The following is a 23,667-nucleotide window of genomic DNA, read 5'->3' as shown; positions in this document are numbered from 1 at the left end:
TCTCTCAACTGTGGAAAGAATGTCTTCTAAGGAAGTGGAGATGGGTTGTAAACATAAGTGGAGTGTCCTCCAACCTGGGGGATAATCTTTGTGTCCTGAGGAGAGTATCAAAGTTCAGGGTGGAGGATGAACACTGTGAATTGTAGTGATACTTCCTTACCTTTGTTAGCCCAGTGTTTTCTGGAACTGTTAAGAGCACCCAGGGCAAGTAATCAGCTCTGTGGAGGACAAACTGTTTTGCAGGGTGAGGCAGCAGAAAGGGTCTGTGCAAGGGGAACCATCTGACCCTCAGTGCAGCAGTCAGGCTCCTGTGATCCTGAGAGCAGGCACAGAAATAACTGACCCCCAGTACTACTGGTGCCCCACATCCAGTTACTTTCTCAGAGACCCCAAGTGTGCCAAGCATTTAGCTGGAATGTGTGTATTCTCTTTGGCAAAGAGATCTTTCAATGTCAGTGATTGCAATGAGGAAATAGATCTATAAAATAGTTTTCTCAGCCTCCATGCTACAGTGTCTTGTGGGAGCTGACACACTTAGACAGCTTTTGTTAGCATTAGGTTGTACTAAAAGAAGTCCTAGTGTTTAACTGAGGAAGCACCCAACTACAATAATTAGTTCTACTTTTAGTTCAACTGTATATCTATTACTTTTGTATATATTTTTTGTTTTTCAAGAGTTGCCCTGTACTGATTGTCTTGTAAGATCAATGTCATAGTTTCAGGATTAGGATGCAGTCATGAAGTTGCTTCATGAGTTGTCAAAGATTAATATAAATTTTTTACCAGCTTGGTGTGTGGATAAAATTAAAGAGGCATGTATCTGAATACAAAAGTGTGGTTTTTTTGTTTTCTTTTTTTTTTCCCCTGTGTAATTTTTACAGCATTTTCTCTCTGGTCTAAAAGCTCATAGTAAGTCTCTACTTCAGTCTTAAAATGCATCCGACCTCCTAACCTCCATAATGCCTCCTTGTAGGTTGTGTTAGACTTGCATTTGTTGTTTTCAGCTCCTCTGAATCCTATTTTGTGTTGACTTCCTCTGTATCTTACTTGCTCCTTCCAACTCGCTGTTCCTGAATGTTATACCTGTAATTGCTCTCTTCTACGAAGTTGTCATTCTTTTCTTAATTAATTCCCTTGGAAAAATGTTGCATTTCTTCTGGACAGTTTCTAAAATGAGGTTATGAAAAGTTAGACACAGAAAACTTGTGGGACTTCAGGGTTATTACTAAATTTTAAAATAACAAAACAGTTCAGATATCTCTACCGAAGCTTGGATCAAACCCTTACAGTGTGAGGGGTTGTATGAATACCTGAGTCTTTCCTGACTAGATTGCAGTAATTTTCAGCTTATAATGAGGTGAGAAACTGTTTTCCTCACTTCTCCTAAATATTCCCTCATAAGGGATCAGTAACATACTCAAGTTTCTTGGAAAATCCCTCGCAGACCTGGGAGAAAAAGCTATTTTTCCTATTGCTTGTATAGAACTTAAAAAAAATAAATAAACGTAATATTTTATCTGCCTGTCTTTGTATTTTCCTCTTTGTGCTTCCAGGTTTGTTTTCTTGGGTTGGTTGTTTTTTGTTGGTGGTGGTTGTATTGGATAAAACTGAGCCCTTAGCAGAAGTCCATGAACTTTCAAGAGATTTAAGGCAAAATAATGGTTGTTATCTGCTACAAATTAGGCTGCAAATTAACACAAGAAATGGGGGAACATTCTCGTTTTTCAAATGAGGAGTATCTGCTTGTAAAACTGTTTTAGATAAACCTTGACTGCATTGATTAAATGAAATAAGAAGCTACACTTTTATATGCTTTGTTGGCACTAGAAAGGAAAATGTTCTGTGCACTTCTTAGTTTAAAAATCGCCCCCTGCACAACAAAAAACCCACATTTGTTTTAAAGCAGCATTTCCTTTATTGACTGGATAAGTGCTTCTACTTTGTTTGAAAGATTGCTATGACAGAATATTCTCTGCCAAGACAGTCAATCTAACAAAACAAATTTGCAAAATAGATAAAAAAAAATTAAGAGAACAATATACCTGAATACTGAAATATTACGCTCATTAGGTAGGAAATTAGAAAGCAAAGACAGATGTCTGCTTTACACTATGAAGTACAACCTTAGATGCTTTCAGCTGAGCCCACTGAGAAATATTGTTGAACAGTTGACATGTATTGAATTTTTTCCCTTACAATAAAATAAAAAAAATTAAAAAATAAGATTTTGACAGGTATTTATTTGAGAGAGACTGATAGAACTTGTACAATGAATACAAATAAAAAAGAGCCTGATACTGTCAAGTCTGAGGACTGTGTGAGATTGTTTTTAAGCTGATATTGGAGACAAGTATTAAAGAAACTCAAATAAAACAGTAGTTAGCAATGACATAACTAATGAAAGACTTTTTCTCAACACAAAGTTTTTGTCATGAAAAACTGCACTTTAGAGCTGAGAGCTATTGATGGAATAACTATGGTCTATTGAGAATGTTTTCAAATAAGGACATCTTTCAAAGCTGTTGCATGTAGCTACTCCAGGCTACTTACAATTTTCAAGTGTGTTAGATCATGTTTAGAAACAGCTTTTCCTGCTGAAGAGGCTAATTCCCTGGCCAAGGCACTTCTCTACTAGCTGGTATGTATCCATCTTGTACTTCAAGCTGCACTGCTAGTCTCCTAAAACATACCATATTTTCTTAGAATAATAAATCAGATTTTGATTGCTAAAAAAACCTCCACTCAAAACCCATAGCTTCAGCTAGAAAAGGCTGCTGTCAGATTTCAGCACATCCAGTCTGTTGCTAAGGCAATGACACAGCAGATTGTAAGTTGCCATTTTAAGGGTCAGCTATTAAAATATGCAGGGTATATTCTATAGATCCTTAATTTGCCTTCTAATGTTTCTTCTCAAAATTTCATCCTAGTATTTTACTAGGTCACTAACAGTAGCACCCCTGTTTAGTTTTTTGATGTCATTAGGCACAGATAATCTTTGAAAATAATTAGGGGATTTTGGGTTTTCTTGTATCTGAAGAAGGTGAAGTCCAAATATACTCTGGACATGTTGTAGGAACAGAGAGTGTATCAGCAATAATGGTGATTATTCTTTCAGAAAAAAACATGTTAACCCTCTAACTGCTTGGCACCTGTTTGCAATGCACTAGATTTTAAAAATAAACCTTTAAATAAATGGAGAAACTTGATTTTGTATTTCTGTGAATTACTCTAAAAAGTCTTAATTATTCTTTTTGTTCAGCTTTGTTATGCCATTTTGAATTAGACTGGAAGTTCAGTATCATTTGCAGGTCCCACCTATGTGATCCCTTTTCTTTATTATAACTTATAAAGTCACTTTAGTCAAGAGAGATAAATCCCCCTCAGATCTCTGTTGTTCCCTCTTCTCATTAGGCAATACAGACAAATGTTTGTCAGCATCGAGATCCTGAATGGTGAGTTATGTAGAACACTAGTACTAAATTAATATTTGTTTGAGTAAAGATCTTAGGTGTTCTCCCTCCTGTGCTTGTCATGAAAATGTACTGAAACTAGTATGAGGACTTCCTGGGTTTAAATTTTAGTCTAAGATGATAGAGTAAGAGCTGGTCAGAAAAGTTGTAAGCTACAAGAAAGGTAACCTTGAGCAGCAGCCTGTGATACTTGAATCAAGGAGACCTGGAAACTCTTTCTGGCTCTGGTAGTAAATATGCCCCTTGCACATTGTCTCTGCACCTGTGCCCCTTGTTCATCACCTGTGGAATGGACATAATGATATTGATCCTCTTTGTAAAGTACTCTGTGTATGTGCTAGGTGACACCAGTTTAACTTTACCCACGCACATATATATATACAGGCAAGACAGTAGCAGATGCCAGAGAGAATGGTGCATGGGAACACTGATAAATAAAAGACATGTGACTGCTGGAAAATACAATGTTAAGATTTAAAGGAATGAAACAAGCTTTGGGGATTTTTGTCCTCAGATAAAGGATTGCACAGTAGAACACTTACCAAATGTATGAAAAGCTCAGTGGTTTCAGCAGCACAAAATTACATCTATAAGTAGTGTATGCTGAACTTTTGAGCCTGCTAATCGAAAATATCAGCTTAATTCTACAATTAGGTTTGAAAAGACCAGTCAAATATCTCTACTGTCTGAGTGTGATTTTCATGTAGACAGAGAGGCAGCAACACCTGGTCTGTAAAGCTTGAGGCATTATGTGCATGCCATTCTGCTTAAAGAGATGTTACTAATTTTTATGAAAGAAGGGGGACCTGCTGTGCTTTTGCATGATCTTCAAGGGCTCCTTTTCAAAATTAGAGATTGATAAGAATTATTCTACAAGATGCTGTCTTCTCAGTTTTTGCCGACTCATAAAACCACTGATTGTTGATCTTCACGAAACTTTTTCGCCTGGATTTTTTTCAGAGAGCAAACAACCTCAAACAGATAATGACTGATGGACATGCATTAAAATGAGATGTAAGATACACAGGACTAACATCTGTTCTGAATTAGGCAGTCCCCTGGGTCATGGAGATATTGCTCTTTCCAGTCTAATAAATATTTATTTTCAGGAACCAGAATATCTGTGTCAAAGTGAGCTAAGGATGTATATTTCCAATTAATGTGCCAATAGCTCAGGGAAGAGGAGCATGGCAAGAAGGGCACTTTATGGGTTATGAAAAGTAAAAGTAGCCCCAAATTACCCTTTATTGTTTTCTGACTTCCAATATAATTTAGAATCCACTTCAGTTTAGTCTTCCTTAGACTTATATACTGGCATGTAGCTTTGATTCCTATATTCATCCTTTGAATTGTTAAAATTAAATCTGGGTATGTATTTAATATGTAAATAAAACAAGCTAGTCTGCTAAACTCAGCACCTAAAATTAGTGTTAGACATATTTGAATTCCAAAAGCATACTTTCTTGAACCTTATTGAATGGCTTAGAAATTGAATTTTGTGTTTCTCGGTGTTCCTACTGGCTTTTAATTGTTGATGGATTCTTTTAATCTGAGTAGTACCTCATGGTTTTAACTAATCCTTAAATTCAGACAATGGACAGCCATTACTTAAGCAAATATATGAAGATAAAATAAGGTTCTGAGAAACATTCTTTTACTTGTCAGGTGCTTTCACTGGTATGGGAGAACCACAGGGAAGGCGCTATAGAGAACCTCAGCAAACCTTCAGCCTGTGAAATGATATTTCCCTCAGCTACATCTGACCTGAAAATTATATGATCTTAAAGTGAAATTTGATACAATTTGGAGCTAGGAAAAATGCCAGTTTGGCAGGGCTCATAATTTTTTTTTTCTATGGTAATATTTTCCTAGACTGGAGGCGGCCTCGGGGATTATAATTAGCCTGTCTTGGGCTGATTAGTGTCAGGTACTTGAAGATCCTTGATCAGCAAAATAACACATCTTGACAGCCCACTGGAAGAAAGTCCAACATTTTTCTTCTCCCTGCAGGCAGCTGAGAAAAAGAATTGTTTTGGTAGATTAAATCCCTTTGTGAGGAAAAACGATGGATGCACTGAATAGTTAGAGGTGGTTATATCCTGGACCAGGATGCACAGTGCTTTATTCCAGCCTTTCAAAGCATTTTGCTGAAAGTGAGGAAAATGCAGTCTGTGCCGTAAGACTGTTTAAGTCCTCATCTTATCGATGGTTCATAGCTGCTAGCTGGGCCATAAGCAGAAGTTAGCTTCCTTATTCTTCTAAGACACCTTCTAAGATATCTCAGAATCAAAGTTAGATTCAAATGGAATGAAACAGACAACATGACAAAACCCAGAATTCTGTGCAGTGACCTGTTAGAAGGCTGATAAATATGTAAATATAGGACAGATTACCAGCCATTTGATAAAAAAATTATGAATCAATTGGCAACTCTTGTTGTACTGAGAGCTGAAAAAGTCTGGTAATGTTATCAATCACACAGTATTACACTTTTTGGGTACTAATGCAATGCAAATAATATCTTTTTTTTAACGTGAGGAAAAACATTGTTATTTAAGATTAAAGAGATTATAGGAGTAGATGCATAAGGTGGGAATGGAGACTGATATCTAAGCATTCACTTGACTCATCAAATGTGTTCACTAGGGACATTGACTCCAAGTAACAAATCTAGAACATACTGAAACACAGCAGAGAAAATTTGATTAAAAATTAACTCCCCCCTCAAATAAAATCTAAGCTTCTGAGAGTGAGGGTTTTTTATTTTTAAATGAGAATTACGAGCTAAAAAGGCATAATGGTACTTTAATGGCTCCCAGTAAGATAATTCCTGCAGCAGTGACGAGGAAGAAGACTGTCAGAGTTCCCTTGAGAGCAGTGCAGAGGCTGAGAGCAGCAGGGTCTGCAGCACAGCTGCAGTGAGTGGATGGTCTACTTAATACCTGGGATGATATTGCATGCTGGCAAATTATATTTTGGACCTGCTCCAAAATGTCAGCATGAGGTTATTCTTGAAGCTACCTTAGCATTTATTCCCTCTCACAATCTTTTCTCTGCAGGCGTGCCACTGAATCTTGCCTCAGGGGGTGCTTAGTTCTTGGTGCAGGTCTAATTCTGCCCCTGCTGACTTCTCATGTTTCACTTCTAATGGAAATATATCTGTAGGTCTTATTCAAAGCTTACTGGAGTCATTAACAAGCTTCAGGCCCAGCATCTTCTCATATGGTGCGTTGTTGTTGTTTGTTTTTTGTTTTGTTTTGTTTTCCTGGTTCTGTGATTTCCCCAAGGAAAGTGTCATGAAATTGAATGAAGCCAAGCAGAATTCTTGGAAGAAGAAAAACTATTTGAAATGTATGTGCCTCATTTGAGATTGAAAGGTTTGAAAAAGGGCTGTATGACTGTAAAGATTTGGAATTAATCTTGGTCCTCAATTTCCTGCCAAAAAATGAAAATGTTATTGGTTTTGTCTGTGAAATTCTGGTTGCTATTATAGTATTGTGAAGTGCTAAATTATTTTTTTGTGCGTTGGAAAGCTGATTAAGATCTGAGTACCAGTAATATCATGCAGGTGGGTTTTAAATTGATTTTTCAAGAAGCTAACATAAATATTTGGCCTTCTTGAGAGATGATAAAAAAAATCTTACCACATTTTATCCTGACTTCAATTTTTGAAATGCAGCTTTAAAAGGGTAAAGAAGCAAAAATCTTCAGGAATGCATCAAGAGTTTTAAAGATGTGTTGCTTTATTTTCTAAAAGACCAATAAGGTATCCATGGCTTGAAAGTATGATTGAAAAAATCATTGATTTTTATGTGGAGTGGGGTAGACTGGTTAATAATGTCTTAGCATTTTGTTGTTTTTGTTTTGCTCTTATTTGAAATATTAAAAAAATCCCAATACTGAATCTGAGAATAAAAGGTCCTTGTTGTACAGGAAATGAAGTCTCACACAGTGATTTTTTTTAACTAAAGCATGGTGACAAACTTAAACTATGAATTTACAGGTATTATTTATGATAGCCTTAGGGAATGAAGTCCTATTTAATGAGAAACATAAATAAAAGTGATAAAGTAGACAGGTAGTAAGGACATTAAGGTCAAGATCCACAACTCCATCTGCTGATGTAATTCAACTTAATTTTGAAGAAACCAACAGTAGTTACAGTAGATGCCAGTTGATTTTGTAGATCCTAGAAACAAATAAGCCAAGCACAGTACTACGATGTGTTTTGGTATTAGTGTTGTACTTCTATGGTTATTTATATTAACATTGTCAGAAAGAGAGTGTGAAATCACATGCAGATGCAAAAAAAAAGACCTCAAGTATCTCCTCCCCACCCAGAAATGCCTACTGTGCTACTATATATCCGAGAGCAGGCCTGCAAATGTAGTACCAGGAATGTGGCAGGTATGTGAGAGAGTGTTAAAGATTTGTGACATAACCTCCTACATGACCTATAACAAAACTGTAACGGCCCTATTAGGTACTCCTTGCATTGTTTATTGGCAGGTCCAGTTTTATTTTGCTTGTTTTTTAAGAAGTGATTCTTGCTGCTAGAAATATGTGGGGAGTGCTAAACAAGAGAGTCAACAGTATCCCTTCAGGATGCTCAGGTAAAGAACGGAGGGATTTGTGAGGAAGAGAAGAATGTGCCCAGGGTGTGTTTGTGGTATCAGGGCTTCCTGCTGCACAAGGAGGTGCAGAGAGGCAGCCTGGAACAGCCCGACTAGTGGGAGTCAGATCTGGATGAATACTGGGGGGCACAGAGAAGGAAGAAAGAGTTTTGGTCAGAGCTACCCCAAGCAGAAGAGGGGAAAAATTGGGTTGCCACAGGCTGAGTGGGTTTGCTCTGGGTTATAAGAAGCTGAGGGAGAATAAGGTAACAGCTGATAAAAGCAGGCCAGAACTGCCACTTAAAGACCCCCCGGGCCCCTTCTCCTATTCAGCTCCTGTCAAAATAACATTGCAAACTCCTCTGTGGCCATCTAAAGGGTATGACTATTTCTAGTCATATTTGGAATAAGGTTAAAAAGTTTAAAGTATAATATGCAAAAAATATATCTACTGGCTTTATCCTGTATGGTTACAGCATGCAGAAAATGAATCATCAGCAATTTAATAACATCATAATAAATTTAAGTTCGGCTAAGCAAGCTCATTTTTTAAATCCTTGGAGACTCTGCCGGATGTTTTAATGGGTCTTTTGTGATATGGATACTTCCTCAGTTTAAAAACTGGACTAAATAGGTTCCTTTTGCATAACTTAGGAAGGAGCCTTCATACGGTAATGATTTTAGGTCACTGCTAAGCTAGACCAGATGTGGGTGAATGGCTTAACAGTGAAATGCTGCATATCCCATTGCAAAGCTTTTTAGGCCTATATCATTACCCTCTTGGCAATAAGCTTGCAGTTAATGAATAAGTTCTTAATACATAGTTATATGTCAAAAGAGGCAATAATAGTTCCATCACAGTTTTTGATGATATTGGGAACCTCTGAAGCCAGTCATTGACAAAATAAATTGATGGAGTCATCTGTAATTAAGAATAACTTAATTTGTGTATCATTGCCCCCAGAAAGATATTGTCTCCCTGTGTGTTTTGGGAGTTAGCAGAAAACCACACTGAAAACATAAACTAAACCTATCTTCTGGGTGAAAAGAAGGAAATGTTGTGATGTAATAAACTGCTAAATAAGGAATGAACTTTCTGAAATAACAGCTGTAGTCTTTTAAAAATGAACAGTTTTTGTTTAAAAAGAAGACATTATTGATTTGCAGAGATTCAAAAAAGTTATCTTTCTCTTATCTGAAGTATCAAAAATAACAAAAAATAATTTAGCAACCTTTCTTCTGTTGATATTTAATAATATAGAATAGAATAGTTCAGTTGGAAGGGACCTACAATGATCATCTTGTCCAATTGCCTGAGTGCTTCAGGGCTGAACAGAAGTTAAAGCATATTGTTAAGGGCACTGTCCAAATGTCTCTTAAACACTGAAAGGCTTGAGCCATCAACCACCAACAGCTAAGAAGGCTGTTCCAGTGTTTGATCACCCTCTTGGTAACTAAATGCTTCTTAATGTTCAGTCTGAACCTCCCCAGCACAACTTTGAACCATTTCCCTGCATCCTGTCACTGGATACCAGGGAGAAGAGGTCAGTACCTCCCTCTCTGCTTCCCCTCCTCAGGAAGCTCCAGAGAGAACTGAGGTCTCATGTCTCAGCCTCATTTTCTCCAAACTAGACAAGCTCAAAACCCTCAGCTGCTCTTCACAGAACATGCCTTTCAGTCCTTTCCCAACTTTGGTGCTCTTCTCTGGATGCATTCGAAGACCTTCACATCCTTCCTACCCTGTGGCACACACAGCTGCACGCAGCACTTGCGTGAAGCTTTAATAACACTGAATACAGCCAGGTAATCAGCTCCTTTGGCTGGCTAGTGATGTTTGATGCAGCCCAGGATGCAGTTTGCCCTCGAGGCTGCCCTGGCACACGCTGCTGCCTCACACTGAGCCTACTGCTGACCAGCACCGCCAGGGCCCCTTCTGCAGGGCTGCTCTCCAGCCACTCCTCTCTCCATTTATACTTATGCTCAGTTTTATCCAGATTTATATTATAATATAATATAAATGTAGCTGTGAAATGGTTAAAATGATTGGGTGCACAAGATAAAAGTGTTGAAAACTTGACTGTGTTTGGTGATAGTCCTATATTCGTAATTCACTTGTAGTTGTCCTTTTTGTTTAGACAGGTGTTTTGCAGTCAGAAATGTTAAATGAAGCTTTTGACAATGACGGATCTTCCATTAACCATTGTGGAGGTGCTCGGTCAATTAACTAATGAAGCCTTAGTGCGTCTGTTTTCCCTGCCAGTAATTTTGTCTCTATGTCAATGCTTTTCTATAGATGAATAAAACATAATTTAAATAAACAGAGATTACAATTAAAATCCACATTCCTGTAGAACATTTATATTTTTTAATTAATTAGTTGTATCAGTGTATCTATATATTTAAACAATAGATCTGTCCTGTATTTGCTTCAACATCAGTCCACATAGAAAAATCTTCCTTAAGATATGTACTGTGATTTAAAATAAAGAATTCTGTGTAAAGAAAGCTGACTTTACATTTAATATTGCAAAGAATAGGCTGCTTGCCTCTGCAAAACAACCAAAAATACAAATAGTTGTGTTACTTTCTGAAAATATCCTTCTAGCATGGAGCTCAATTTAATCCATGCTGACTGCATCCTTTATTCTTTGTTTCCCTGGACTATTAGATCACAATATGGAATTATGATCTGTTTAATAAATCCAAGCATAGTCAAAGTCTGCATCTTTAAAATAGCACTGGAGGACTTAAATTAAAATTCTGGTATAAATTATATTTTCTCTGCGTGAAACTAAATGAGAGCCACAATTTCACATTTTTTTCTGACAGAAGCACATAAGTTAGGCGTACATTTTTCGGCAAATTTTATAGGCAAGATAAATAGGCAAGTGATTTTCTTTTCTCTTGGAAATAATTTTCTTCAAGGGTTTGAAGACTGCTCATGGTTTTAAAAGTATCTAAGAGGACATGTATTGACCTGGCACCATAAGTCACAAGGAGAACTATCCATAGACTGGAGTGAGACCCAGGATAATTTTTTTCAATACAATTACATGGGCCAGAATTTAACGTTCCTTATGTCTCCGAAGGTTAAAAAAATTCTGACTGAAAAAGCCACTTTGGATCCCCTTATTTAGATTTTTCTATGATGAGATTTTTGCAGCTTGTTCATTAAGAGATATGTACAATAATTAAATTACCTCAGTGCATTATACAGAATTTCATTTTTTTTCTTTTTTGGTAGTAAGAGAGGGGAGTTTGTTTTTCTTGAAACTGATGAAAACAGATATTTCCATTACATTTTCTTGCCTTGATGAATTTATTTTTTATATTTTTAAAGATATTTACATTCTCACTCTCACACACAGACACACACATATATATATATATGGGAGATATGTATAAATGATTGTATTGTAAAACACCATAAAATTATTGATTAAAGTAATAGGAAAATGAAAAAAAGAATAATTTATCTTATTGTAGAGCTTTTCCTGGTTTCAAAATTTGAGAACCTTTTAGAAACTTTCTAAAATGTATTTGGAATTATTCTAAAACTTAATCTACTTTAAGAAATGTAGGCAGAAAGCTAATATGACATTTTGGTGCTGTTTTTTGAACAGCCTTGTTCCCCACTATGCTGACTTGCAGATAAAAATTTACAAGTAAATTTTAAAGAATAAGGGAGAAGAATTTACAATTCAAGGGATGTATTCTGATGTTGATGGGAGAAATTTCTTATCAGTGATGAAATTTCTAAAAAATTGAGACAAGTCAGAAATGAATGGATTAAGATATATTAACAACCTAAAAGCATCAAAAAACTGTAACACTGGCCATGTAATTACAACCCCTTTCACGTGTTTTCTAATCTTTCACAGAAAAAAATTTCCCTAATCACATTAATTAGATTTGTCTGTGGTTCTAGAATTATAAAGTTTTCAGATAAAACACTTTCAGATATAAAAATAAATGAAATTGTAATAGTAAAAATAAAGGTAATAAAGCTGGTACCAATTCCAGTCTCTTTCATTGACAGTTTCATAAAGAAAAACGTACTACATGTAATAACAAAATTAAAAGCTAAGTGAGAAATTGAAATGCAGCTAAAAATAGATAGGTTTGACGACTGCAGCTTTAACATATAGGAAAAAATATTGGTCTTTTTGAGTTATTTGGTCTTCTCAAGCTATTCAGACTTCTCAGAAGGAAAAAGAAACATTCCTGTGGCTAACATGCAAATTAGCCTAAGTGCTTGTCTGGGCCTCAAAACAATTTGTGATGTGAATTCTAGGGAAGTTTTGTCCTACTTTGCTCTGCATTTTGAAATTCTGAAGTACTCTGAGAACACAGTCTTGTGGCATTTCTGACCTGACCCAAATGAAAAATCAAATACTAGAAAACACTGTTACACTTCTGGTATCTGCTGTCTATCGTCTCTGTAAGATTCACTACCATCATAACTTTCTTAAACCAGTGAAGCTTACCTTAGGAATTACCTTAGGAAACATTGTGCTGGTTACCAAGCATGAGAAAGTGTTTCTATATTTATGCATTCTTGAGGCTTAAATGAGACACTGGTGTTTACTGAACTTCAAGTCTGCTAAAATCCAAGTAACAGACATAACTTCTGAATGACTGATGTTAACTTGGAGCTATATGCTTTATTTTTATTTTCCCAACTCTTACCTTTCATCCAACAGTGCTCTTGGTTAAATTTCATGAGTTAGGAAGTGATGGGTGCTGCTCAATGAATGGATGAATGAAGACAGGAACAAAATAGAATGAAATGTCTGGAAAGAAACGCATTGAATAATTGAATTAGCAGCCTAAATCTATGAGTCATCTAGTGCTGGATAACTTTCACTACTGTTAGTGGGACTGTTACAAGCTTAGGAGCATTGCTTTTTATGTAGGTTTTATAAAGGGTGAAATACTTTAGGGAATTTGGACCGCTGGATCAGCAGGAGGGGACCTTTAAGAGTTTGTTTCTAAATTGTAGAAATACCTAGCTGGATTCCATCCAAACCAATATGATGGCAACTCTGAACAGGCCTATATTTAAGCTTTGGCTTATTGTATCTTGAAAGACCTATATTGGTCTAAAAATATGCTGTGTGTTTTAGCATATTTTTAAAAGATGCATGAGTGACTATCAGGGTATGAACAAGTTACAATAATGCTCCACAGTTCCAAAAAACTGTAATGAATATATTAAATCTCTTTTATCATGGGACAAGAGTCCCAGGACAATCTGCTGCTCACAATTTTATAATGAAAAGTGAGCTATAAAAACCTCGAGACAACAATAATTAGCCTTGATAGCTTTGCATCATATAGTGCATTGATGCAGAGAACTCGGGACACTAATATAGAATGGCCACGTTAGTGGATTACCCTACTTGAGGCAATAAATATATTTATCAGCTGGACTTATTACTAATGGAATATGGATACTTTTGGAATAATCTAATTCACTAGCTTGAAAAGCCCCTCACTGCATCCTGCTGTGTGGTAGGCATGATCAACAGTGTTCACTTCACAGTTAGCCTCACGTAGTGTGCACAAGCAACTAAAATAATGATGAAAGAAATCTTGAAAACTGACTAGTAACTTCAGGTGAATATTCACTATGGAAGAATTTACATTATCATAGCATCACTGATAGCTGATTTATATGAAACCCTAATGTACTCATACGTAGGTATGCATGTACGTGTTAACGAGCTCTGGTATACTAAAAAGCTTTCTGTTATTTCAAAAATTTTGCATGATGAATCATTTCATCCTAATTTCAAGTCTTTCCATCTTTTCATAGAAGAGTGATGCTGCTTCACTACCTTGAGTTTGGTCACTGGCAGATGGGAAATGGGTCAAACCCTCTCAGAAGCCATATGTTTGTTCCCAGTGGGGAGCTGAAGGAAGAAAGGATTGATTTAATCCTTATTACTGCCAGAGCAGCCGTGTGGAAGGTGGATTTCTCTTAGGACCTTAAAAATTAGTTCTAATTAAGGTAGAAAGTGAATTGGAAATAGAACACAACAGAGAACTGTGTACATGCATTTCTATTTCATCATGATGGGTACTTTCTGCTGCTTGCCTGTTTGCTGTCCAGCAGCTGCTTCAGCGTTTCCCTGGATTGCTGTCTCCTCAGCTGTTATCAGCACTGCCTTTCCTCTCCCTCTCCTTACTGAGATAATGGGCAGTGTAGTCTGCTGCAACCTCCTGCAGCACCTGCTCAGCTGCAGACCGGCCTTGGCTGTTGTGCTAGTCTAGAAGCTGGTTTGACTTGTTGGCTGTTCTCTTTGTAGCTCCTGCAGCAGCTTGCCTCTAACCTCTTCTCATTTCTTAAAGGCTTCTTGTTGCCTTTGCTGACACATGCTCACTCCTGTGGACATGCCTTGTTTGGACTAGGGCAGTTTTGTGAAAAGCAGTGTAACAATACTTTGTTATTCTGTCTGTAGGCAGAAGAGAATTTTTCCTCTTGATATTACTGAGCCCAAAGAGGAAATGCTAGCTCTTTATTTATTTGAGGTATCAAGTCTCTGCTCTGAAACTGCTCTAAGTAGTTTAACCACAGAATAAGATAAGAAGTGATAAAGAGAAATTAGGAACAATTAATCCAGTGGCAGGGCAAGGACTTTGAGGTAGCTGTAAAGGATCTTAGCATCAATTGCACTATAATGTGGCTAAAATATCCCATTCTGCAAGGTCCAGACTAAAAGAGGAAAGAGGTTTTTCAGGCATTTCTTTTGAAGTATTCTGTATTTTCTGGTGACTTACAGAGAGTTTAAGCTCTAAGAAGTCTTGTGAGTAACAAAAACATAAAGGAACTGCAGGTGATTCTGTCATGTCCTGTAAACATTCAGTAGTTTTTCAGATCTGCAATCCCGAGAAGATTTGAAAATTCTTGCTTTGAATCGTGGCATAGATGATAGTGGCCTTAATACATTGGCTTTTTCTTAAATTTCCTGTGTTCTTGTTGATGTCAGCAATTGCACATAGGGAAAGCATATCTAGACATGTATGCCTGATTTGTACATTCTGCTCTGCTTGTTTTAGTTGCACATGGTGCTGCCAAACAGAATCGTCTGCTGTTTCCATGCTTACTTTTTCTCTCAGTCTCTCTTGAATATCTGAGAGGCAAGAGTGGAAAACCATTCTTCAGGATTTTATTTCAACAGCAAAATAAGATTATAACAGAAGAAAGATATGCTTTACATTATAATTTAACTTCTACCTTTGCTAGTGTAATTAATGCCTTCTGATTTTTCTCTCTGTTCCTGTATTCTTAAAAAATTCTGAGCCATAAATCTGTCAGCAGAGTGGATGTGGGCACCAACCCCACATCTTTGCCTTCACTTGTTCTTGGAGCTGCTATTTCTTCACTACCTCATCTTTCTCATCTACATGTAGACAGTGAGAAAGGATAAGGGTCAGACTCCTCTTAGTAAATCCTAGTTGTATTCCTTTGAATTTATGAGCCATAGTTTTCCTTTTGCATTCTGTATGTAGAAATATGTCTGAATAGCCCAGGATGTAAAAATCAAGCTATTTCTAATAAAGGACGGTAGATAGAGGAAACAGGACAATGTAGCTGAGCTGGAGAGAAGCCTCAACGAATACACTGGAGGGTTGTCAACTGCTACGCTTACATCCTCAGAACTGAATCATTAACCTGTACTGAAGCAGACTGAGGTCAAATCTCTCTTTTAGACCTGTGTTGGTTACAGTTTTCTAGGGCTGAGATCTGAGAGTTTTTGTTGGCTAGCAGATAAGTTAGGGAGGAGACTTGTGAAAATCATAATTCACTTGGAGTGATAATTTATTTTATGGGTACTAAACATGTTCTTTATCTCAATCTTTATTTATTTCACTCTTACTATTTCACTGCTTTTATAGGAACAGTGGTGTAGACCAACCATTAGCACTTTAATCTCTGAGATACTTATGTACAACTTGCACTAGTCTAGGAACCAAAGTGGTGAAAATGCTGACAGCATACAAATATTTCTAGTGCTGTTTTATAGCTACATGTACCATGATGGCAATCCAGGATGCTTTTTCTGTGCTTAAAATATGCTGTAATTCCATAATGTTCAAACTGTAGGCTGGATGCCACCCAGAGCAATAATCTCCAACTCATCAAAAGAGCCAAGTGCTGAGAAACTACTGAAGGTGAAGTGTGTGCTGACTTTGATTTGCAGTGAGACCTGTGAGATAGAGTTGAGAAACAAGTATATGTGAATATCATGATAGGATTGGAAGGCTTAAAAGGTTATCACCATTAAGACATTAGTGTAATTCATCACTATACTGGAAGAAGTATCCAGAAGCATTCTGGTGACAGGAATGTGATGCATGTTCTTCACTATATATTTAGCTAGGAATAAGGTACAATTAGAACCAAGGCTCAGCTAAGAACAAGGTACAATATATTTCTCTTGCATCTCTGAACACACAGACTTGAAGCAGCTTTGCAATTGGAGCGAATCAGTATAACTCTATTAACCTAACTGGGTCTGATATCAACCTCAAGGGGCTTATGCGCTTTGCTTTGGGATTCTTCCTTTTCTCCCAAGTCTTCCTCCTCCTGCTCCCCTCCCCGCCCCCCCCCAATATTTACCTGGCAGGTTTGCAGAATTTGGTACAATGGCTATTTAACTTTCCTTCATGCAGTGGCTATTTTGTGACTGTGAAGAGTAGGAATAAGCAGGTCACAGCAAAATACTTAGGATGTAGAAACTATCAGAGCTATGTAAACTGTGCTCATTTAAGCAAAAATACAATCTATCTACTAGAAAAGTTAAGATAAATATATAAATGCATTTATATTTCTATGCAGGGTGAATTTTTTTAAAATATATATATGAGTATAGAGTGGTGTGTAAGACCTTGATAAATGGTTAACATTTGACATGAAGTTTTACAGATGGATAAATGCCTCAGGCTGTGTTTTCTTTGGAGTTCTTTTGGGAGAGTGAGACAGCACTTTTGAAGGTATGAGAGAAAATATAGATTTGCTAGTAATAATTACAGAAATTAAGCAAACAAACCATGAGAATTTCTTTAAGGTGCTTTGGTATCTTTAAAAGCATACTGTAAAAGAAGAACTTACTATCGGCAGGAGGCTTATCCTCATGTCTTGCATGTTTTTTTTGCTTCAACAGTCAGTCAGGCAATATTGTCCTGAAAAAATACACTTAATGTGAGTGAAATTTAAAGTTGTTTGCAATTTGCCATGCGTTGCATATTGAAATTTCTAAGGGTAATTCTTGTATTCAGCATAAAAATGAGAGCAGAAACATAGTTTTCCTCCAGTTTATTGATGATTTCTTTGCAGTTTTGCAAGCACTGAAGAGGTAAAAGGGATTTACAGATTCACAAAAAATACAAGATTTCCCATATCACAAAATAGTGTTCTAGCTTCAGACTGCATATTTTGTGACAGAACGTTCTATTCTCAAAAAATGTCTTTTTACTTTTCAAGTATTTAATAGGTTCAACATTATTTGCTAATTGTAGAGTAAAACCCCTTTTAGGGCTAGGTTGCTTCATTTAAGGTGCTTTCATGCACCTTAAATAGAAAATACAGCCCAAATTAGTTTTACATGCTGTATTTCATTCCCTACCTCCAACAAATTTCCAAAATTCAGACCCATAAAATATTAGCTAAGCATGACATCTGCAGATATTCTGTACACTCCTATGTAGCATGAGCACTTTAGTTTCCTTGCCAATGATCTCATGCAAAAAAAATGGTAGTTAATTTTGTTAATCATACTTACAGTATTGGTCGGATTTTTTCCAATTATGCTGTGCCTAAGAGAAGGCATTGGAACCTGTTCCCTTCCTTGAACTACTGGAGTGTATCAGAGAACTCCTTTGCCTACCAACTGTTATGTACCTAATTAACATTACAGTGTGGTGTTGTAGTTCCAGTATGCCTTACAGAAATGTTTCACCAAAGACCCCAGATAAGTACATTAGTCAGTCGTGATTGTTTGGTTACTGCTTTTAATGATGCTTATAGAAGGAGTCATCCTTAGTATTTCTTTTAGTCTGTGGCTTCATTTGACTCTGATTGCTGCAAGCTACTTTAACATCAGTTATAAAAATAAGATGGAATTGCATCAAAGCATGATTTATTCATGCCTGAGTGAAGCCAAACATTGCCCATTTGGGGGGTTGTTTTTTTCCTTTGGTAGGTTTACCATGTGTTATTTATGGCATATCATCCTCTCTCATTTGATAGGAGTCCAGTTCAAAGGAAGACAGCTGAGTCTTGAGAGATCACATGTATTTGAGAGCATGGGGTGCCCAAAAATTACCAGCTATGCAAAGTCTTGTATGTTTTCTCCTAAAGATTTATTGCAAACATAGATCAGTGTGGTGCTGGCTTTCTGTGCATTTGAATTCACTTGTCAAAAGTTTTGTCAAAACTGTGTTAGTCTGCTGTTAATCTAAACAAACAGATTTGTGCATTTACTTGGAAAGAAACAATTTGGCATCTTTTAATGTGTTTTATATGAAAAAACATTAAGTTAAATAAGTAAAATATTTGCATAGATGTCTCTTCTCTTTTCCTTTCTTTGTGATGCACCCCATCTCTCTTATCACTTCCATAATTTTGTCACACAACAGCAAGAATCTCTGCAGAGTCCTCCATTCTGATGCACTGTGATCTCATGCTCAGCCTGTATCTGTTTCTTTCATTAATTTGGAAAAAAAAAGGAAATATAATATATATATGTGTAAATATATGTATATATATATATATTTAAGAGAGCATTCCTAAATGCAGAAATATGAGAAACACAAAAATTTGTAACTGGTCTTCACAGCTGGGTCACAAGACTGAGGACCAACACCACATGTTATTACTTCTGAGACTTGTACTTGAAGGAAACAAGTTGCAGCTGTTTCCACACAGATCCCTCCAAACCTCTGCTTGCAGGCAGGCTGTGCCTGAGTTAGTGAGGGTCATGGTAGAGCAGTTAAAGTACTCTTCTGTGTGTTTGGGATCTCTCTTCTTTCTCCCTGCAAAATCCTGATCTCTCCCAAACAGGAGGTCCTATAGTTCTCTATCTGCAGCTCAAGATCGCTGACAGCTGGCTTTTATCCTTACTGTAGAGGAGTTTTCTGCCTGGCCCTGTGTCCAGGCTGCCTGCTATTACTATTTCCTTTACAGATTTTCTACAAGAAGTATCATCTTTGCTTCCATTGTGCTCTAGCCCGTGAAAGTAGCTCAAATATACTTACTATCAAAGGACAGCAGTTTACTTTACACCAGGGTGTCACCTGATGGTTACAGGTAGGTTACAGGTGAAGCTACAGGGAAATCCAGAGATATAGCAAGCCAGGCTGTTGTTGCATTTTCTTATTTTTAGATGTAAAGGAGCTATATTATTTTGTCTTGAGCCTCCTAGATACTTCAGTGGCTGTGACTAACTGCCCCAAGCTTTTAAAATCGGGTGGTTTTTTCTTTTTTTCCATGTTTCTATTTATGGGGCCACTATAATTCTATTCAGAAAGATATTTTTCTTCTACTGAGAAACATCTTATATGGTACACTGCTTGTTTCTGTTTAGCCTTTTAGCTATTGTATTGTTAGTGGTGTCTATGAAAAAAGAAGGAGCATACATAAAAAAAATCAGAGAAAATATTAGCAGACAGTCTGTACTCATGGATATTCCTCTTGTACACAAAAAGCCAGCGATTTTAAAACAAAACATTTCCCAGTCAGATACACATAGTTACAGTAGTTCTGCAGGATTAACAAGTAGTTAAGCAAGAAACCCTAGCTGAGTAAAGATTACAAAACAGAACCTTTTAGGGCATCAGAGAACAGCCCAAAGAGGGCAGTGCCTCAGTTCCAGAAGGTTGTTGTAACTTGTACAGTTCCCTAGATACTGTCTGGGTTACCTGTTCTGGGCAATGAAGATGCCTTCCACTGTAAGGACCTGGAAAAATGCCAAGATACCAAAAGTCACTTTTTAGTTTTTGGCCCTCCTGAGCTATGAATTCTTGTGTTTGTCTTGAGGACAGATAGCAGATTGCTTCACTTTACCATATAGCTACATGAAGACAAACAGAAACCAGTTCTGGATGCTATTATTGTATTTGTTCAGATGTACCTAAAGTGGCATCCTTGGAGTGTTAGCTTACCTCACATGGTACTTCTATTACTTTTTGATCTTTTAAAAAAGTAACCATCCTTCCCCCCCCACTTGCATAAATCTTGCACAAGTAACTTTTGTAGATGTAGGTGCATGTTAAATATGAAGAGCACAAGTAAAAGATCACAAACACCAAACAGTTTCTTACCAGACCTGTTGTACTATGGATTTTTTTCTGTGAACAACTGGGAAAAAAATCTAGGCCTAACTGCTTGAAAACAAGCTGACAAGTGTCAGTGAAATTTTTTAAAGGAGTAAGACGTTCTTTGGAAGTCATATATCTGGAGAGAGAGGCTACAGCTGCAGCTTTGGAAAAGGTGTTGTGTCAGGATTTTTATTTTTCCTTGCTGTGGACCAATAAATGTTCTTTCCTTAAGATCTTATGAAATGTGCAATTGTTGCCTTAGCAGCATGCTCATAATTAGGGTTGTCATCTGATCATATGAAGTTCCTCAGTCATATTCACACCTGTCATGAGTTATTAAAAGATGCTTCTCACTTGTGTCCTTGTCTGCCTGTGTTTAAAATGTATTCCTTCATTTTACCAGTTTCACAGGAAATCCTAAGCTTTTGGGTTTTTTCTCCCCATACAAAGCATGGTAAATAGTGTAGAAAAATAAATTATTGCTTTAGTCCACACTTACAACCTGAAAGTATAAACTATGAAGTTTCTTAGCATCAGATTCTAGCTTTGGAGCATTTGATTAAATAATAATGGCTGACTCTGGCCTTAAAAAAAAGTGTTTAAATATGCATTTTTCACCCTCAAAGTTTCCCATTTTGTGCAAGGCTTGGTAATTGCTGCTCAAGGCATGTAGAGTTGTGGCAGACATTAGCATGGTTGAGCATAAGATCAGGTGTGTTTTGGAAAAGACAAAGTGTATCTGCTTTTTGAAAAGGTTAATAGCAAAACCATGCAGCATTTTACAGCATTATCAGGAACAAGGGAAGGAGCAGGACAGTATTGCTCAAGTTCAATATGTAACTTTGAAGGACTTCCTACCCTCCAGAATTAATAATGTCAAATTAAATTCCAGGTATATGGAGGAATAAAATGTATTTGATGTAGTCCAGCATATAGAACAAGGACATTTTTAAACTAAAAATCCCAACCCTCCAAAACAAAAACAGCATAACATAAAGCTTTAACTTAAACATGACCTCACATTCCTTTCCCTAGCTCAGGTACCTCTCTCCTCAGAGACTCATGGCTTTGCATTTAGCCAATAATTTTTTCAGCCTCAGAATAAGACTTTACACCATGTACAGACAGTCGGAGTGGAGAAATAGTTGGAGTCATCTTACAGGAAAATATCCTAAACTTGAAGTGGACTAAAAAATTTCATGATGCAGTCTAGTCCTTCCTGTTTAAGATATCAATTTCACCTTGGGAATGAGATACAGATCTTCAGTCTTCTATATGAGTTGTTCAAACCTTTAGCTGGGGAGCAGTTCTTATGCATTGCATAGCTCACTGTGCGTTTGATTATTGCAGCCAGATGAAACAAGTGTTCAGATTGCAAGCCTACAAACTTAGAGGATAAACTATCCCTTGGGAAGTTGGAGATCTGGCTTCAAATGCCACCTTCTCTATGGGCATTTAAGTCTGTCTCACTTCCCAAGAAAGCAACTTTAATCAAGTTGTCCAGCTCAAGCTTTGATTAAAATAGCCCTCAGCTCAGTCTCTGAAAGTGTCGTATTTTGACCACATCCACTGGAGCAGATGCTTATGGAGGACATTTGGGAATTTATGCATTCGGTTGAGGTCTTAGTATTACTGAGATGACCAGTGAGTATTGTTTAGGTTTAGGTGGCTGTATACATGCTCCAGAACAGGACTGTAGCTGCCTCAGAGATGTTACTGGATGCTAAGAATTTCAGACTCCTCTAGGGCTGGGTTAGTTTTGATGGTGCAAATTAGCAGCTAGGTGTAAGAATTTGACCTCTAAATAAACATCCACCTCTGAACTCATGTATGCAAAATACTTTGCTCTGAATCTCATGAACTTCCAAGGGATTTGAAATAGTTTTGGATGATGTTAATGATTGAGTAGCCTTCCTATAATTTTGCAGTCTCAGGCAATCTACAAGCTACTCATCAAAATGCTATTACAGCCAGTAGCAGGTATGATAATCTCATTTTGTTGACCCATTGATGCATCATTTTTTGTCTATGTAGGTGATAGCTAACCGCTGCTTTTTATTGCCTGGGGATGCAAACAGTTGTAAGGACACAGTATTTATAACATGCTATCAGTATTAAAGTAGGATTGTGTTGATATTCCATCTAGTACTGCAGTATAAGAGCTTCGAATGTAATGACTTCTCTAACTTACTGATGCCTCTGTATTTTGTTTTTGCTTCTGCACTTTACACCCAATGCATTCATGAATGACCATTTTAATACACAGTGGCAGGTTGATCCTGAACATTTTACTGTAGAGCATAGATGGCATAATTTGGACTGGATAAGAGTTTTGTGAAATGCAGTGTAACAATACAAATTTCCCCCCTTATTACTTCTGTGTCCTAGAGGAAATGCTGGAGCAGGCTTTCCAGTAGGTGAGCAGCCAGCTGTTCACTGGCTCCACCACCTGTGCTCACCTACCCTCTTACGAGGACCTTTGACATGGGGACACAGATTTTGTCACTTATACAAGCAAGTGTTGGCATGGTTGTCAAGATCCCCTAAGGCACGAAAGATCAGTTCTCAAGATTGTGAAGTAGGAATGCAGCCATCTGTGTCACTGGCAAATGATAGGACACATGTATGCACAGCCAGGTATGTGGCAGGAGTGCCTGGAGGAGAGCGTGGCTCACTTCCCTCTGGAGGGTGAGCAGCTCTGCTATGAACAACTACTGACAATATAAGATGAAAAACTTATGAGCTTGGAATGCAAAATACAACAGGACTACTTATACCTGCTGTGAACATTTAGCCATTGACAGCTCTGTATCTCATATTATACAAACAAAAGCTGCAGTAATGGCAGCTGATATAAATTCTTACTGTTTAGTCATGCCAATGTTCTCTTGCTTGGCGTCAGCTGGGATCTTCTAGATATTGTGTGTACTTTTTCCCCAAGACACGGTCATGTTTTTTTCAAGGCTATGAGTCATGCTTTGCTATTCTATTACTCTGAAGCTTAGCAGAAAAGATCTTATGTGCAGTTCACGGAGTGCAGAAGCAAGGTTATAAATCCCTCATTCTGAAAAGGGTTAGACTGAGTCTATAATATATGGGATGGTTGTGGTTTGACAACAATCACACGGCATGTCATAACAGTTTTACAGGAACTGCAGGCAGACTTGTTGTTTCTAGAATCATATTTATATAAACAATTCTGCAGCTCTTCAAAGATGGAGCAGTTCTGTGAGTCAGTGAATTTTCAGTTGCTTACATGT

At 37.2% G+C, this 23,667-nt stretch overlaps 1 protein-coding gene across 5 annotated transcripts in view; it reads left to right on the top strand.

Moving 5' to 3' along the window:
• Positions 1–23,667, top strand: part of AKAP6 (A-kinase anchoring protein 6) — a 275,069-nt gene that overhangs the window by 4,315 nt on the left and 247,087 nt on the right. The window contains exon 1 of one of the 5 annotated variants that reach the window (XM_051806230.1): positions 8,425–8,462. The exons of the other annotated variants lie outside the window; for them this stretch is intronic. The gene's annotated coding sequence lies outside the window, so the exon portion shown is untranslated. Of the gene's footprint in view, positions 1–8,424; positions 8,463–23,667 lie in introns of those variants that run through there. 5 annotated transcript variants of the gene reach the window in all.

The sequence above is a fragment of the Manacus candei genome, unplaced genomic scaffold (assembly GCF_025592945.1).
Source record: "Manacus candei isolate 608988 ecotype Guabito, Panama unplaced genomic scaffold, ASM2559294v1 h1tg000067l, whole genome shotgun sequence".
NCBI lineage: Eukaryota > Metazoa > Chordata > Aves > Passeriformes > Pipridae > Manacus > Manacus candei.
The sequence above is the reverse complement of the archived record's forward strand: the minus strand, read 5'-3'. Positions and strand labels throughout refer to the sequence as shown.